Below are 15,788 nucleotides of genomic sequence, written 5' to 3' on the forward strand. Positions count from 1 at the left end.
AGAAAGTTGCTTTTAATAAGATCACTTTAAGTCTAGGGAGATGGTGAACTCAGTATCCACCCAAAAACCATTTCTGAAGATTCTGCTTGGCTATGAAAATTTTAAAGGGAAAAGTGGAAGTAAATCTCAGTTAATCACTGAGAAAGAGGGCAGAGCCATTGTCATCCCCACTAAGTGCAAGCTTGTTAACTTCTTATGATCTTTCTTTAGATGCTAACCTTGCTCACAGTTTGTTCACACAGTTTTTTCATAAGATTACTGAAGGGGAAGCTAGGAAAAGGTTTGGTCTTCTGTTAATTACATTATTCTTCACGTCTATTGCTTTGATCTACAGGAAGGAACAACAGGTTATGTAAGTATTGTGTGATCAAATGATTTGAAAAGTGTGCTTGGACTGGAGATGAGCAGAGAATAGAGGCACCTGGTTTAAGTTTAGTTGCAATATAGCTTTGCTAAAGTGATGAGGAAAAGGGATTTCTTGCTGAGGGTAGTTTCCTGCAAAGAGCTGCTTACAAATACCCCCACCCACCCCCAGCAGATATCATTTCATTTCGTTTCTATGGGATTAGGGACAACGGTCTGTCTTCTGTAACAGCTTCATGCTGAGAAAGGGTATTGAAGTCTTAGGAAAAAAGACATTGACTTGGATTTGAAGAATCTCTTTGCTGATAGTTTTAATTGCCCACTTATGTGTATGGATAGAACAAGCTACAATCATTTTAATACCCATAAATATGTAGATTATTGTAAGAAATACTGTTAATCCCATCCTTTTAAGGCCAGTTCTTAGAATTGTGCTAGCCATAGACTCAATACTACTTAAGATGGAACAGCTTATGTAATGGATGCAGTCTGGTCGTCATGCAGTTAGCTTTTTCCCTCTGGTGGCAATTATAGTGTCTGTAAAACAACTCAGGAATGTACATTAGACAGTGAGTCTGTGATTCTATTTTCCTAATCATTAACTGCTTGAGCCTGTTCTTTTTTTGACTCAGGGAAGCCTGAGAGATTTCAGCTTTTCTACAAACAGCAGACAAGGGACGTGGAGAGACCTTTACCTGGGGGATGACACCACAGGGTGTTTCTTGGTTCCATAGCTATAAGTGAACATAAACTTAAGAAAAACTATATAGTTACAGCTTAATTATTACAGCTTCCCAAGTGGCTCAGTGGTAGAGAATCGGCCAGCCAAGCAGGAGATGTGGGTTCAAACCCAGGATTGTAAAGATCCCCTGGAGAAGGAAATGGCAACCTACTCCAGTATTCTTGCCTAGGAAATCCCATGGACAGAGGAGCCTGGTGAGCTACAGTCTGTGGGATCACAAAGGAGTAAGACATGACTTAGAAACTAAGCAACAACACAGAATCCCTTCAGTATTAAATTATTTATATCAATCTACTGCAACTATAGTAAACTACAGGGCTAAATGTGCACATAATATTTGTGTCACTGTGTCTTTCTGTGCTGAGTAGCACAGTTACAGCCTCACAATCAATTAAAAGAAAAAGTATTCAAGGAGATTTATTCCACCAAGGGTCAGGGCATTTGGAGAAAACATTTATCTCTGTCTGTAGAACTGCACTAGACTTTTTTTGTTTGTTTATTTCAGGTTCTGAAATCAGTGAATAACATTCCCAAAGCAGTCCTTAAGTTTGGTTGTGTCTTCAGTCTTTGAAATGTACAGTGTATTATGAGAATTTTTTCCTCTGTGGCCCCTATGTACTGATTCAGCATCATCAACAGAGGACAGGAGACAGAGACATCCAACACCTATCACAGACTTTAAGAGGATATTAAAATAGAAGCATCTGAGAAAATGAATAAATAAAGGTATCAGACTGGTAAAATAGGTAGAAAAAACAATGGACATGAGTTCCAGCAAACTTCAGGAGATAGTAAAGGACAGGAAAACCTGCTGTGTTGCAGTCCATGGGGTCTCAAAGAGGTGGACATGACTGAGGAACTGAACAACAGGAGCAATACAATCATTAATTTTTTAGTATAAGTTTAAATGTTTAACTAATATGAAAATGAAAACTTGAATTGTTACTTAATTATAAATGTTTATGATATGCAATGGCACTACTTTATAGTTTTACTTCGAGAAACCATAATTAAATTCTATGAACAAGATTCAGAGGCAGACATAATTCTCTCAAAAATTTATATTTCAAAACATATAAGGGGACTTCCATTTCTGACCAAGCTGGAGGAACAGGGGCCAGATTTATCCTTCCACAGGGGGAAAAAAAAATGCAAAATCTAGGGAGGAAAAGGGTTTTCATGACAGTGGATATTAAAAAAGTGATCCTTGGGAGATGGGAAACAAATCAGGTGAACCTATGATTGCCTCATTTTCCTGCATAAAAGAAATACTCTGCCTCAGATTTATGAGGGAAATTTTACGGTTTGCACAATTCTTTCTGCCAAAAATTTTGCCTTGTGCTATTGGCTAGAAGAAAGTCACAGGTCTTGTCCATGCAGCAAGGGAGGGGATTATACAGGGCAAGAACATTAGGAGGTAAGAATTATAGATGCCATAAGACTGTCTGTTATAATTATGAACAACTTTTTGTCCATAATCCAACAATTTATATGAAATGGACAATTTCTTAAAAGAAAGACTTTCCCCAAATGTTTAAAGCAACTATAACAATATAATATAGTGGGTTTCATTGTTGGCTCAGAATTTGCCTGCAGTATAGGAGACCCAGGTTTGATCCCTGGTTTGGGAGGATCCCCTGGAGAAGGGAATGGTTGCTCACTCCAGTGTTATTGTCTGGAAAATCCCATGGACAGAGGAGCCTGGCAAGCTACAGTCCATGGGGTCACAAAGATTTGGACACGACTGAGCATCTATCACTTTCCATTGGGGAGATTAACCAAAATAGCCAAATATAATATAATAGCCAAATACTGGAAAAAGAACAAATGTCATCAGAAGATGAATAGATAAACCAGCTGATATTGTCTAAGCAACAGAATATTGCTGCTGCTGCTCCATTGCTTTAGTCATGTCCGACTCTGTGGGTCCCCATAGATGACAGCCCACCAGGCTCCCCCGTCCCTGGGATCCTCCAGGCAAGAATACTGGAGTGGGTTGCCATTTCCTTCTCCAATGCATGAAAGTGAAAAGTGAAAGTGAAGTCATTCAGTCGTGTCCAACTCCTAGCGACCCCATGGACTGCAGCCTACCAGGCTCCTCTGTCCATGGGATTCGCCAGCCAAGAGTACTGGAGTGGGTTGCCATTGCCTTTTCCAACAGAATACTACCAAGTGATTAAAAAAAAAAAAAAGTAACAACCACATACAGCAAAATAGATTAATCTCTAAATAATTATGATGAGTATAAAAAGCCTGAACAAAGAACCAGTCAATGCCCCAAGTGGAAGAAGTAGCAAAAAATCTGCTTCTTTCAATGCATTATTTTCCTCTTTGTGATTTTGGCACAAAGCCTAGCTGTTCTGGTCACTCTCTACTGTCTTTAAATATTTTTGTTTTTAAATTCTTAATCATTATTCATATGGACTGTTTGGTCTGAAATAAGCTACTCTGTCGTAGTAAGAATCAGAAGGCTGACATCTCTCAAGTGCAGAAATAAAAAATGAGAACATAGTACAGGATTTGTAAGATGCAGTACTTCCATGTCAGGTTTGTATTTGAGAAAATATTAATGGAATACCCTTGTTCCTTTATTTTTGCTAGATACATATTTTTTGTTTATGGAAAGTTGCCAGATACAGAGTTTCTGTTTTTTGAAGCATGGGAAATAATTGTTGAATGAGTGTAACATACTGATCCTATAATTCCCTTTGGTATTCCCCCTCAAAGATGACTTATTTTTGTATGTGTCTAATAGAGTTATACATGTGTGACTTTATAGAAAATTCCATGCAATCTATCACTATTTTAATTAGCATTATTATCAATGTTTTCCTGACATGATGAAGTTAGGATTATGATTATAAATTGCTTAAATCAAAGAACAGGAGTCATGTCAATGGGTTCATGGCAGTTGGTTAAATTGCTTCAGTTTATAAGACTAAAATAAAAGGAAGAAAGATGTGATAAAGCAAGAAGGCCAACAGAACACCAACAAAATTATTTGCAGAAGTGCTGTATATTGCAAGACAGCCATTAGCATCAACATTATTTAACATTTATTGACTTTTTTGAAAGTTAGTGCTTTGTCTTCATCCTAAAATTTAATCTGTATAACAAATATGGATATCAATTGTTAGTATAGATTTGTAAATAAGAAAGCAGTCTCAGAAATTAACAAATAATACACAGTAGAGTTAGAATTAAAATACAGTTCTGTCTTTCCCTGCTTCAGCCTTAAAGTGTGCCCTTTCTTAAAAAAAAAATAAGAAGAAGAAGAAGAAGAAGAAAGTAATCGAATGAACACTTAACTGCGACAACTCCCTGTAGAAGTAACTCAAGAGAGTGGATATAAATGAATCCTTGGGAGTTTGGAAAATACCCCAATTCCCAGTAAAGTATGGAAATGTTTTCTCAGAAAGGTAGGGCTAGATTGTGAATACAACAGAGAAATGTTAAGCATCATCCATTCATTCATTCATTAGTGTTTATTGAGTGTTCCTTGCTATGGAAGGCACATGCTCTGAAGCATTAAACTAAACAGCACAAATTTAGGTTTGTCAAAAGGAATGTTTTTCTTTTCTTTTTTTCTCAATTTGAAAACAATCAGTATTTATTAACTGACCAGGTTGCAAGAATAATTATGGTAGATAGCGTCCTTCATCCTTCTAATAAGCCTGTTGATCTGGTATTTCTGGTTGCCAACATCTCCACCTTCTACAAGACAGGTGGTCTTTTTCTTCATTCTGCCTCATGGAGAAGACAATTTAAAGGGCCACAGGGAGCTGTTTGCTTCTTTGAAACATTTTCCAACAGGACAGATCTTATGGACCAGATACTCAATATGGATGAGGTTATATTTGCCAAAAGGTTGAGAAATCAACACATTATCCATTAAGGCAATTTGCTTCTTGTTGATTTTGCCATAACCATGCTGTAGATCAATTCATTTACAGACTTTGGATTTGGGTTCCCCTAAGACCTATTAGAATTAACACCCAAAAAAGATGTCCTTTTCATTATAGGGGACTGGAATGCAAAAGTAGGAAGTCAAGAAACACCTGGAGTAACAGGCAAATTTGGCCTTGGAATATGGAATGAAGCAAGGCTAAAACTAATAGAGTTTTGCCAAGAAAATGCACTGGTCATAGCAAACACCCTCTTCCAACAACACAAGAGAAGACTACACATGGACATCACCAGATGGTCAACACCGAAATCAGATTGATTATATTCTTTTCAGCCTTGTATATAAGGCTATATATTCTTATATACAAGCTCTATAGAGTCAACAAAAACAAGACGAAGAGCTGACTGTGGCTCAGATCATGAACTCCTTATTGCCAAATTCAGACTGAAATTTAAGAAAGTAGGGAAAACCACTAGAGCATTCAGGTATGACCTAAATCAAATCCCTTATGATTATACAGTGGAAGTGAGAAAGAGATTTAAGGGCCTAGATCTGATAGATAGATTGCCTGATGAACTATGGACTGAGTTCATGACATTGTACAGGAGACAGGGATCAAGACCATCCCCATGGAAAAGAAATGCAAAAAAGCAAAATGGCTGTCTGGGGAGGCCTTACAAATAGCTGTGAAAAGAAGAGAAGCAAAAAGCAAAGGAGAAAAGGAAAGATATAAGCATCTGAATGCAGAGTTCCAAAAAATAGAAGGAGAGATAAGAAAGCTTTCCCCAGTGATCAGTGCAAAGAAATAGAGTAAAACAACAGAATGGGAAAGACTAGAGATCTCTTGAAGAAAATTAGAGATACCAAGGGAACATTTCATGCAAATTGGGCTCGATAAAGGACAGAAATGGTACGGACCTAAGAGAAGCAGAAGACATTAAGAAGAGGTGGCAAGAATATACAGAAGTACTGTACAAAAAAGATCTTTGTGAACAAGATAATCACGATGGTGTGATCACTGACCTAGAGCCAGACATCCTGGAATGTGAAGTCAAGTGGGCCTTAGAAAGCATCACTCTGAACAAAGCTAGTGGAGGTGATGGAATTCCAGTTGAGTTATTTCAAATCCTGAAAGGTGATGCTGTGAAAGTGCTGCACTCAATATGCCAGCGCATTTGGAAAACTCAGCAGTGGCCACAGGACTGGAAAAGGTCAGTTTTTATTCCAATCCCAAAGAAAGGCAATGCCAAAGAATGCTCAAACTACCGCACAATTGCACTCATCTCACACTCTAGTCAAGTAATGCTCAAAATTCTCCAAGCCAGGCTTCAGCAATACGTGAACTGTGAACTTCCAGTTGTTTAAGCTGGTTTCAGAAAAGGCAGAGGAACCAGAGATGAAATTGCCAACATCCGCTGGGTCATGGAAAAAGCAAGAGAGTTCCAGAAAAACATCTATCTCTGCTTTTTTGACTATGCCAAAGCCTTTGACTGTGTGGATCACAATAAACTGTGGAAAATTCTGAAAGAGATGGGAATCCAGACCACCTGACCTGCCTCTTGAGAAATTTGTATGCAGGTCAGGAAGCAACAGTTAGAACTGGACATGGAACAACAGACTGGTTCCAAATAGGAAGAAGAGTACATCAAGGATGTATATTGTCACTCTGCTTATTTAACTTCTATGCAGAGTACATCATGAGAAATACTGGGCTGGAAGAAGTACAAGCTGGAATCAAGATTGCCGGGAGAAATATCAGTAACCTCAGATATTCAGATGACACCACCCTTATGGCAGAAAGTGAAGAAGAACTCAAAAGCCTCTTGATGAAAGTGAAAGAGGAGAGTGAAAAAGTTGGTTTAAAGCTCAACGTTCAGAAAACTAAGATCATGGCATCTGGTCCCATCACTTCATAGGAAATAGATGGGGAAACAGTGGAAACAGTGTCAGACTTTGTTTTTCTGGGCTCCAAAATCACTGCAGGTGGTGACTGCAACCATGAAATTAAAAGATGCTTACTCCTTGGAAGGAAAGTTATGACCAGCCTAGATAGCATGTTCAAAAGCGGAGACATTACTTTGCCAACAAAGGGCTGTCTAGTCAAGGCTATGGTTTTTCCTGTGGTCATGTATGGATGTGAGAGTTGGACTGTGAAGAAAGGTGAGTGCTGAAGAATTGATGCATTTGAACTGTAGTGTGGGAGAAGACTCTTGTGAGTCCCTTGGTCTGCAAGGAGATCCAATCAGTCCATTCGTAGGAGATGAGCCCTGGGATTTCTTTGGAAGGAATGATGCTAAAGCTGAAACTCCAGTACTTTGGCCACCTCATGCGAAGAGTTGACTCACTGGAAAAGACTCTGATGCTGGGAGGGGTTGGGGGCAGGAGGAGAAGGGGACGACAGAGGATGAGATGGCTGGATGGCATCACTGACTCCATGGATGTGAGTCTCAGTGAACTCAGGGAGTTGGTGATGGACAGGGAGGCCTGGCGTGCTGCGATTCATGGGGTCGCAGAGTCGGACAGGATGGAGCAACTGAAGTGAACTGAACTGATGCAGTGTATGATTCCAGAATTCTCAGCATGTTAATTGAAACCTTGTTGGACTTCACAAAGCTGCTATTGAAGATCTGACAAAGGGAAAGAAGCTGCAACACCTTCGGAAACTTTGTGCTCACCTCATTTATAACTCTGATCCTGATGGCAAATGCCAATTTGGGTTTCATGGGTACATAGAAGTTGAAGGCTTATTTTGCCATTATAGCCATTCAAATTTCAGTTCAAATGCAGTTCACATATGCCTGTATTCCTTGTGAAGTGCTTAGCTTTTTCATGGATAAGCTTCCTCCTTGCCTTTCAAAGCATCTTTTAGGCAAATTTCTTTCTAAGGCACTTGATCTTAATCTCTTTGAAATCTTTTCCCTTTATCTTAAGGGTTTCTGGCACAATAGGAACCTTCTTTTTCTTCTCTTCTGCACCCTCCATGGTTCCAGCTGGGAAAGAGAAAGGGGATGTTTTTTAAACTGTAACATTAATTTGAAGAGATTTGAGATCTTAATTTATTTTTTCTTAATGAAAAATAATAAAATGGTATTATTAATGAAAATTATAGAATAGATAAAATAGCATGTATGTGTTACTCGCTCTGTCATCTATGACTCTTTGTGACTCCAGGGACTATAGCCTGCCAGGCTCCTCCGTCTGTGGAATTCTCCAAGCAAGAATACTGAAGTGGTTTGCCATTCCCTTCTCCAGGGGATCTTCCTGACCCAGAGATCAAACCTGACTCTCCTGCACTGCAGTGTTGCAGGCAGATTCTTACCATCTGAGCTTCCAGGAAAGCATAGTGCAGATTATATGCAAGCTTTTTACACTTACAAAGGGCATTCAGTGTGTGTGTGTGTGTGTGAACTTTTGCTTATGCACACATATGTAATTCATACATATATGCTACATCATGATGGAAAATATATTTTTGTGTGTGTTCTCAGTCAAAAAATTGAAAGACATCATTGTTCTAAAGAACAATGGAGTATATTTACTCAGAAACAAGATTCTGCAAAAACTAACATTTAAGTACTTTATATTACCTTTTAAAATATTTTGAAAATTAGTAGAGAGTAACCAGTGATCTGACCCTGCTGTCATCTGAAAAGCAAATTTAATTTTCACCTACCTTAATAATCTAGCATCAAAAATAGAAGTAAAAAATCTCTTCTTGTTTTGCATTTGATGTTATAATTAATAACAGACATCTATTATTTCCATGGGAACAATCCTAATCAGTCAAGCATTCTTGCTTTTAGTCTCCTTCCAAGAAGCCAAGTACAATATATTATATTGTAGATGGAATAGCTTAAAGAAATCAGGGAAATAAAATTTCCTTCTGTTTCAAGGCTCACATTTTATACTATTTTTTTCATACCTGTGATCTGGGATTTGAGCCATTTTTAATTAAAATTCTTCTGCTGATCAAGTTTGGCCTTAAAGTTTGATGGCTTGCATATTTGTTTACAAACTGGCAGCATTTCTCTAATGAGCTGTGAGTATTAGGACAATAATATATTTATTGGGCCCAGTATTCACATAGTCACATCATGAAAAGTATTTATTACATATGGTTTATGGTGCCATAAACTATTTTAGCTTTTAAAATAGAAAATAAAAGTCCTCGACAGGACTTTGAGGTATGATCATATTGCTTTCCTGTAGGACACACAACTTGCATTATGTACATTACTTCACTTCACGCAAAAGTATTCATTTTTAACAAATGTGTCATATCACAAGCAACAGAATTCATCACATTAAAAGGAAATCCTGGCAAAATAAATTGCACTACAACATAAGTGTGATACTAAACTTATTAAGAGAGATGGAAACAGAGCAGCCTGATCTATTGGTATAAACAGAAATTGTTGAAAACACTATTTCACATTAAAATATTTAGTTGAACTTTTACTAAATTAATTAGCCTGAAGTTTTTTTTTTAATTGTGTATTTTTAAATAAACAATTTCATTCATATATATATTTATATATAAGATTTAACCTAATTTGTCAAATTAACAGTGACTTAAAAAAATACCATCATAAAAAAATACCATCATACCAGACTCCAGGAGTCCCTCAACTTCAGAGTAATCGAGTATGAGTATGATTTTGCATACTGTACATTGCACAAGGCATCCAGCTTATGGGAAGTGGGTGTGGAGTGGAGTGATGGGGGGGTGGGATAAAGCCAAACTCCCTTTGATTAAAAAAAAAAAGGAAGAATTTATTTTATATTTTCAAAAACAAACAAAAAAGTTACCTATGGGCTGACCGGAGCTATGCACAACTTCGTGCAACCTACTACCAGAATTAAGAGAGTTTAATGGAAAGACATTACTCTGAGCATGGCCACTTTTGCAGGAGTGCTACAGAAAATGTCTTAGAATAGATTATGACACAAGTAAAAAAAAGACTTGTATTTTATTTTAAATATTTTAATTGTCAATATATAAAACATTTTAAGATTTTGCTTTAGGTTGTATGTGCATGTTCAGTCGCTCAGTAGTGTTTGACTCTTTGTGACCCCAGCAGGCTCCTCTGTCCATGGAATTTCCCAGGCAAGAGCACTGGAGTAGGTTGTCATTTCCTACCCCATAGGATCTTCCTGACCCAGGGATCCATCCCACAACTCCTGACTCTTCTACATTGGAAGGTGGAGGTTGTATGGCTGTTTTCAAGATAAAAAATCTTTTTAATACGTGTTTTTGGTGTGTCTGCAATACAATAGGCTTCACAAGTGGCACAGTAACAAAGAATCTACCTGACAATGTAGGAGATGCGAAAGACACAGGTGTGATCCCTGGGTCAGGAAGATCCCCTGGAGTAGACAATGGCAACTCACTCCAGTATTCTGACCTGGAAAATTCCATGGACAGAAGATCTTGGCAGGCTACAGTCCATGGGGTCACAGAGTCAGATATGGCTGAACACACACACACACACACACACACACACACACACACACAGTGTACACTAAAACCAGTTTCCCATTCCAGAAATTGTTTAAAAATATTTTTTTAATTTTTTACTCATTTTAGCCCCTCGGTCAAAATTATATGATGAAGACAATTAAAGCCTAGGTAATAACAATTGATTATACTTGTTTCATTGGGTTACAAACACTTATAAAATTTATATCTTATATCATATTCACTTGCAAAGTATAAATTTTCCCTCTCTGTAGCCTAACAAATGAATTTTAAATAAAATTAAACTTTTCTTCTAACTTTTCTGTAATGGTGAAACAGCCTGATCTTAGCAATGTAATTTATTTCCACAGGCATCTTCTCAAGTTTGCTCTGCCTTTACCAATTAGACCTCCCATTCTTCCCTTTTCTATTATGCATTCTACTCTAGATAGTAATACAATCCATTAATCTGCAGAAAACTCTTTTGCTTTTGTCTCATGTGACTCTACAACCTGCAAAACCTGTAAAAACTACCAGTAAAAACATCATTATACTATACAGTAGGGACAACTGCAGAAGGTATTAGAGAGTAAGTGTGCTTTGTTAGTATACGTGGCCTGTTTTGATTTTTTTGTTTGTTTATTGTTGATACATCTCGAGAAAAAACACAGCAGAAATGTAGAAAATGCAACTACTAATCATCTCTCTCCACCCAAAATTTTAAATGCTAATTTTTGCTATCTAAACTTTTCACCTAATTCTTAAAAAAAAAAAAGATACTGAATTCCATTTTAATCAGTTCTTAACATTTTCATTTTGTATTTCCTGTTTTTTAACCATTTATTTTTTTAAATTGAGACATGTAATACATTCATAGAAAATAGTGTAAAACAAAACTTGCAGTTAAACAAGTTATTACAAAGTGAACATTGTGTATCTATCTCCCAGATCAAAATATGTAACATTGTTAGAATCTCCTAAATTGTTCCCAATTGTCTCTTCCTTACAACATCTTGAAAGTGAAAGTGGCTCAGTCATGTCCGACTCTTTGTGACCCCATGGACTAACCTGTCAGGCTCCTCTGTCCATGAAATTCTCCAGACAAGAATACTGGAGTGGGTAACTGTTCCCTTCTCCAGGGGATCTTCCCAACACAGGGATCAAACCCAGGACTCCAGCATTGTGGGCAGATTCTTTACCTTCTGAGCCATGAGGGAAGCCCACAATATCTTACTCTCTATAAAATACCCCTACTCAGAAACCTGTGGAAATCAGTAACGTTTTGTTGACTTTACCTCCAGCGATCCATGAAAAATCATTTAATTTTGTCTCATTTTGAAATTTATATCAGTAGCTTCACATACTATGTTTTATGTGTCTGGCTTTGACTCGACATTTTATTTTTTATTTCCTTCCTGTTCATTTCCTTCCTGTGTTCAATATTGTTCATTTCCTTCCTGTGTAATATGTCATTTCATGAATATACAATTTAATTCCTTATTTTATTAGAGATTCAGTTTGTTTCCAGTTTTTCTCAATGTGAGCAACATCTGTATAATTGAGCATGCATGTGTCTAGAGTATATACTTGGAGTGGAGTCACATTTTAGAGAATATATGAATTTCTAATGACCAAACTTATTTCCATAGTCCATATATTAGTTTACACTCCTACAAGTAGTATGTAAAAATTCCATCATTCTGTACTTTTGGAAAAATAGAAATTGTTGATGATTTCAATGTATTGCTAAGTCACTACAGTGAGTATATGATGGTATCTATTAGTTTTATTTTGTATTCACTTATTGCTGTAGAAATCAATTGCATTTTCATATATTTCTCCTATAAAATACTTTGGAAATATTTAATTACAAAGTTATGGCATTTACTCATTTTTTTCCTGTTGAATTATTTTTCTTTTATCATTACTTTGTAGAATTGTTTTAAATTTATTTGATTCAAGTTCAGTTGATTTACAATGTTGTGTTAATTTCTTCTGTACATCAAAGTGATTCAATTATACATATTAATAATTAATAGAGAGGCATTTTTCATATTCTTTTCCACTATGGTCTATCATAGGATATTGAATATAGTCCCTTGTGCTATGCATTAAGACCTTGTTGTTTATCCATTCTGCATATAATAGTTTGCATCTGCCAATCCCAAACTCCCATTCATCTTCTCCTACCCCCTTCCTTTGGCAACCACAAGTCTGTTTTCTATATGTGTGAGTCCCGTTTCCTCGATAAGTTCATTTGGGTCATATTTTAGATTCCATGTGTAAGAGATATCATATGGCATTTGTCTTTGTCTTTCTGACTTACTTCCCTTAGTATGACAGGTCCATCTGTGTTGTTGCAAATGACATTTCATTCTTTACTTTGTCTGAGTACTATTCCATTGTATGTATGTATATACGTACATCTTCTTTATCTGTTCATATATTGATGGACATTTAAGTTGTTTCTATGCCTTGGCTATTGTGAATAGTACTGCTATAAACATAGAGTTCATAAATCTTTTGAATTATAGTTTTTGGCTGTATATATGCCCAGGAGTGGAATTGCTGGATCATACAGTAACTCTGTTTTTAGCTTTTTGAGGAAGTTTCATACCACTTTTCCATTGTGGCTGCACCAGCTTATATTGCTACCAACAGTGTAAGAGAGTTTCCTTTTCTCTACACCTTCTCCAGCATTTATTATTTGTAGACATTTTATGATGGCCATTCTGACTGATGTGAGGTGGTATTGCATTGAAGTTTGGATTTGTATGTCTCTAATAATCAGCAGTGTTGAGCATCTTTTTATGTGCCTGTTGGTCATCTGTATGCCTTCTTTGAAGAAATGTCTATTTAGGTCTTCTGCCCATTTTTTGAGTAGGTTGGTTTGTTGTTGTTGTTGTTATTGAATTATATGAGCTATTTTTATATTTTGGAAATTAAGCCCTCGTCAGGAACATCACTGGCAAATATTTTCTCCCAGCTGACAAGTTGTACTTCAAATATCTTCTGCTACTTAGCATTTTGCTTTAATAATGTCTGTAGATTTGTTTTTTTTTTTTTTAATACATTTGAGACCCTTGGTTTTTCTATCAATGGTAGATACCCGCAATTCCCAAAATGCATCTTGTGACACTTCAGTATACCACCTGAACTCATAGAATGCTGTAGGATATGTTAAATTTTCAAAGGAAATTCAGCAATGCTGAACATCTGTTGAACAATGTGTAAAATACTAGCTTGAGGAAGTTAACAATTTCAGCATTATATTGTGCTACATTCTTTTGAATAATAATGCATTTTTGCAAGCTAGATTTCTAGTGTTTAAAATATAACTATCAATCTAGACATATACTTTATATCCTTTACAAAAATTAAGTCAAAGTTGATCACAGGTATAAAAGTAAAACTCAAAACTATAAAACTTCTAGAAAGAAAATATGAGAAATATGGATGACCTTAGATACGGTGATGATTTCTTTCATATAATACCAAAGGCAATATCCATGAAAGAAAGAATTGATAAGCTGGACTTCATTAAATTTTAAAACTTACACTCTGTGAAAGACAATATTAAAATAATCAGAAGATAAGACAGGTTTGGAGAAAATATTTGTAAAAGACATCTGATGAAGAATTTTTATCCAAAACACACAAAGAACTCTTAAAATTCAGTGATAAGAAAGCAAACTATCTGATTTTAAAAATGTTAAAGACTTTAACCGACTCCTCATCAAAGAAGATACACAGATGGCAAATAAGCATATGAAAAGATGCTCCATATCATAGATCATCAGGGAAATGCAAATTAAAACAACATGAAATACTTCTACACACCTATTAGAACACCCAATATCTAGGCACTGACAGCCTCAAATACTGGTCAAGATATGGAGCAACAGTACCTCTCATTCGTTGCTGGTAAGAATACAAAATGCCAATGCCACAGTTTGGCAGTTTTCTTACAAAATTAAACTTACTCTTACCATGTGATATGACAGTCATGCTCATTAGTATTTACCCAAAAGAGTTTAAAACCCAAAAGAGTCTGTCAACAGAAAAACCTGCAAATGGGTGTCTAAAGGAGTTTTATTTTACTCATAATTGCCAAAACTTGGAAGCAACCAAGATATCCTTGGTTGGTACATCCAGACAATGGAATATTACTCAGCACTAAAAAAAAAAAAAAATAAGCTATCAAGTAATGAAAAGACATGGAGGAACCATAAACGCATATTACTAAGTGAAAGGCAATTTAATTTTTTAAATATATACATTGTATGTTTTTAACTATATGAAATTCTGGATTATACAAATTATAGAGACAATAAAAAAGTTACTGGTTGGTGGGGCTTAGGGGAGGGGAGAGAGAGGAACAGTTGGATCACATAGGATTTTAGAGCAGTGAAAATTCTCTGTATGATTATATAATGATGGATTTATGTCATTATGCATTTGTCCAAAAGTATAGAATATACAACATCAAGTGAACCTTAATGTCAATACGGACTTTGGATGACTTGTCAGCATACATTCATCATTAAAACAAATGCTATGGCGGTAAATGTTGATAATGCAGAATGTTTTGCATGTGTGGGGTCAGGAAAGTGAGTGAGTGAAGTCGCTCAGTCGTGTCCGACTCCTAGCAACCCCAGGGACTGCAGCCCACCAGGCTCCTCCATCCATGGGATTTTCCAGGCAAGAGTACTGGAGTGGGGTGCCATTGCCTTCTCCAAAATACATAGAAAATCTCTGTGTATTTCCCTCAAATTTGCTGTAAGTCTAAAACTGCTCTGAAAATAAACTCTTAATACATTAATAATAGAAAAAAATATTTTTAAAAAGCAACTTCCACTCAAAAATCAATTTGGAAGAGGAATTAGGATGGTGGCATCCAATCTGATTCAAGGGTTGAAGTAGGCACGCACAGCCCATTAGTAAGTTAGTGAATATTTTAAGAATGAAATAAAATTCTTTTTCAATTTATGCACATTTGTTTTTCAAATCGCTAGTACATTTTAGAATATGAACAGTTTTCTGGAGTTGAGCTGTAGGAGTTGCTTGTATATTTTTGAGATTAGTTGTTTGTCAGTTGCTTCATTTGCTATTATTTTCTCCCATTCTGAAGGCTGTCTTTTCACCTTGCTAATAGTTTCCTTTGATGTGCAGAAGCTTTTAAGGTTAATTAGGTCCCATTTGTTTATTTTTGCTTTTATTTCCAATATTCTGGGAGGTGGGTCATAGAGGATCCTGCTGTGATGTATGTCGGAGAGTGTTTTGCCTATGTTGTCCTCTAGGAGTTTTATAGTTTCTGG

General features: G+C 36.3%; 1 pseudogene; it reads right to left on the reverse strand.

The window, feature by feature from the left end:
* Positions 1-4,718: 4,718 nt before the first annotated feature.
* LOC147375916 (large ribosomal subunit protein uL30-like) lies at positions 4,719-8,010 on the reverse strand (annotated as a pseudogene).
* Positions 8,011-15,788: the final 7,778 nt, after the last annotated feature.

This window comes from Bos grunniens, chromosome 3 (genome assembly GCF_055505025.1).
Source record: "Bos grunniens cultivar Pamir isolate PY7600 chromosome 3, Bosgru_T2T1.0, whole genome shotgun sequence".
Lineage (NCBI taxonomy): Eukaryota > Metazoa > Chordata > Mammalia > Artiodactyla > Bovidae > Bos > Bos grunniens.